Source organism: Bos javanicus, chromosome 8 (genome assembly GCF_032452875.1).
Source record: "Bos javanicus breed banteng chromosome 8, ARS-OSU_banteng_1.0, whole genome shotgun sequence".
Lineage (NCBI taxonomy): Eukaryota > Metazoa > Chordata > Mammalia > Artiodactyla > Bovidae > Bos > Bos javanicus.
Genome location: NC_083875.1, coordinates 108,144,529 through 108,148,264, shown reverse-complemented (window position 1 = coordinate 108,148,264; position 3,736 = coordinate 108,144,529). Strand labels below are relative to the sequence as shown.

General features: G+C 38.5%; 1 non-coding gene across 1 annotated transcript; it reads right to left on the bottom strand.

Annotated features, from left to right (window-relative positions):
* Positions 1-1,939: 1,939 nt before the first annotated feature.
* Positions 1,940-2,011, bottom strand: TRNAC-GCA (transfer RNA cysteine (anticodon GCA)). The gene has a single exon. It is a non-coding gene; the product is annotated as a tRNA-Cys (tRNA).
* Positions 2,012-3,736: the final 1,725 nt, after the last annotated feature.

The window sequence follows — 3,736 nt, the reverse complement described above, 5'->3', positions numbered from 1 at the left end:
AAGCGTGACATTTAAGCAAGGAAGAAATATAGTATTTTGATAAGAACCACAGCCATTTGCCTTCAATAGACCTGGGTTTGATTTTCAGAACTACCACCTATCTTAGAAAAGTTATTTAACCTCTCTGAGCCCCAGTTTATTTATTTTTATAACAGGGATAATGCCTACTACTTAGTATTTTGTGAGGATTAATGAGGAGAAAAACTAGCAAAGCATTCATACAGTGCTGATCACAGTAAGAAATAGATATTAATTTGAAAGTTTTGTATGCATGGTGACAGCGATGGTGGTGAGATGTATGTACATAAGGATGGGGTCTTACATGGCAAACAGGCATACTCATTTTAGGTACAACTTCCAGAATTAGCTTAGTTATTACACTTAGCACTTATGCACAATTTTACAGTTTCAAACACATCTTGGTACATGTCATCTCATGTATTCTCTAGATGAACTCTCTGAGAGAGTTCTTTAGGGCTGTTAAAATTTAACAGATGTTCTTACTGAGGCTCAGAAGCATGCAAATAATCACCAAAGCATACCAACGGAAGTGCTGGATCTGAAACTTCTATTTTCTTATAAAACACTTGGTGCTTTTCCTAGGCTTCTAAGTGTCATATATGAGGAGCTTAGTACAAATTGCAGAGCCTTCTTTGCTAGGCACTCTTACTGTTTTCCTCGGTCAAGCTTTACTCATGCAAAAGTGCCTTTCCTGCTGTGCTTGTGAAGTTCTCCTCAGTTAATCAGATCTCAGATTTCAGAAAGTCCACTAATAAAATGGACTGCAAAAAGAAGTGAATGTCTATAAGCCTCTTCTCTTTGTCCTAGTGACTTTAACGTGCTTGTTCTCATACCCAAGACACAACCGACACTGTTGTGAGCTGGAGGTGCAGAAGATCTCTTTGATTCTCTCAATGAGAGCAATTTAAGGTTCACCTGCAGTGTTACTGCAGTTCCACGTCTGTGAATGTTGAGATGTCCTCAAGAGGTGAATGCTTCTGTAAATGAGGACCAAGTAAACATGAGTTTTATAAATTAGGAAAGTGTCAAAAGGGAAAAACTAAGGCAGCCGTAAGACACTGGATCTGGACTTTCATGGTTTTGTAGGACTTGAGAAATTGAAGATTTGCTTGTGGCAAAGAGGAGAGAAATGGAAAAGAGCTTGAAGATACCTCTTTTCCATTTCTCTCCTCTTTGCCACAAGCTGCTGATTCAAAATGAGAAACATCACCACCTTTAGAAGATGCCTCTCTCTGAGAGTCCTCCCCACCCCACCCCACCCCCCCATCTCATAGGACTGGATATCTGGCTCAAAGAAGACACACAAGAATTTTAAATGAGACATGAGAAACTTGAAAAGTGGGGTTATTGAGTCATATTTATAGTGAAGCACTAAAACAAGAGACTAAAAACAACTGTTTTTTTGTCCTGAAACTGCCTTATTTCTCTGGCTTTGCTGTTGAACTTGGATCAAGTGAGATACACCATTATACTTCCGAAGTTTTTTTCTTTTTCATTTACTTAAAAGACTGTAATAAAACTTTATCTTTTCCCAACCTCATTGTCTTTAAGACACTAACAATATCAGTAATTCAAGATAAACACTTCTCCCTTCTCGGTGGCCTTTCCTCCCCGAAATTGCCTCTGCAACCAGGTATAAGTACTGATCATTCTGCCTCTCAAAGCCATTCTCCGTTTGATACGTTCCCAAAGCTCTGGCCTTCACTTAGGCTTTCATCTCTTTAAATACCTGTAGATAGCTCTAGTCTTGCCTCTTTCTAATCAAGCCTCTGCTCCAAAGAATAAAGTGAAAGTGAAGTCACTCAGTCCTGTTCAACTCTTTCGACCCCATGGACTGTAACCTACCAGGCTCCTCGATCCATGGAATTTTCCAGGCAAAAGTACTGGAATGTGTTGCCATTTCCTTCTCTGGGGGGTTTTCCCAACCCAGGGATTGAACCCAGGTCTTCTGCATTGCAGGCAGACACTTTACCATCTGAGCCACCTGGGAAGCCCCAAAGAATAACCAGTTTTAATAAGAGAAGAAATTAGCCTAGCATCACCAAGCTTCCCATTTGTGCAGAGATTTTACATTCTCTGCCTTATTTAATCTTCTCTAAGCTTTCTTGTTTTTATCTTTATGCCCATTTTATAGAAAAAGAAACTGAGACTCAGAGATGTTAACCTTCTCCTGATCACATAGTTGGAAAATGATGAAGTTAAGCTTTAGACTCAAGTAAGGAGAGTTAGGGACCCAAGCTTTCAACCATGTTAAATTTCCTTCCCAGGAAGATGTGAGCTTAAACCTATTTTAAGAACCTACACTTTAAGTGAAGTTAGAGATAGGATATGAGTCCAGGTCTCTCCAACTTGTGACCTTTACACTATATTGTGTTTTGCTCATGACATTCCCTCGAGTAAAAATTCCTTTGGCTACATATTTCCTATTGCCGATATCAAGACTCTTCACAATTCGACTAACTAAACTTCCCAGCCTTTATCCCCCATCATCTTTGCCTTTTTGCTTTCTCTAGCTAACCATTTAACCATTACTGTCTCTCCATTTTCTCTTGTCATTTCCCTTTTCCACATTTCAAGTTAGCAAAACCCTCTTTATCATAATCCAGCTTAAACGTTTATGAAAGACATGAAAATTTCCCATTAAACTCAAACCAGTCAATTCTTCTGAGGCAAAGAAGAGGCCACTCCAAAGTCACTTAATATAAGGGATAATACGTGGGAAAATATGATGGAGGGAGTTGCAGGGGAAGGATAAAACAATCTTAGTTAATTATTATTAACTCTCAGGGAATGAGAAGTTTATACAAGTGAGGTCCTTGAAACTTAATCTTAGCTCTTGTTTCTGACATTTGTTCTCTGGAGTTGGGAATGGATTCTAATGGATCCATTGAATGGATTTTTTTTTTTTTCCCTATATCTCAGTAACTAAAATTCCATTCATTGAGCACTTAATAAATACTCAATAATTGTTTTACTCTTTAAGATATGTTGGGTGATTTTTTTTTTTTTTGGTCAATAATCTAAGTATGATTCATCTGCATTATTTGACACATAGATTTAAAATGAGTTTGAATAATCTTAGTGACAATTACGATAGGGAACAGCCTATTTCAAATCTGAACGCTACTGTTTACCATAATCTCTAACAATTTTGTGCTTCTGAGTCAATAGTTATTTCACAGTGGGGGTTGCATGTGATTTCCAACAGGAGAAGAACAGTAAAAGATGAGTGAGGAGGGGAGAACAAAGAGGATAAGGAAAAATACAAGGAAAACTGGGAAAAGGCAAGAAGAAAAGAGGAGAGGAGATGGGGAGGGGGAGAGAGGGGGAAACTATTTTAGGGTGCAAAACAAACACATTGCTGGAGGAAGAAGAACTATATTTAATTAATTTTTACTCTACGCCAGGCACCTTACTATGGGCTGCACATTCGCTTGGTCCTTTAATTCTTGTAATGGTACAGTGAGATAAATATTTCTACCACCATTCTGCATAAGAGAAATTTAGGCTTGGAAATCTTGAGAAAGTCCTCATATGGTCCAGTTTGGTGAGAGCTGGGGTTGAACTCTGGTCTGTCTCATTTTGTGTTCTTACTCCTTCTGATTCATCACCTCTCTTTGGTCCTAGTGCTACTACTACATCACACTGAATATAAGCTTTCCGCCATCCCCATTGTGCCATGAGAGATATTTGTAGGAAGCAACATGTTTCTCCT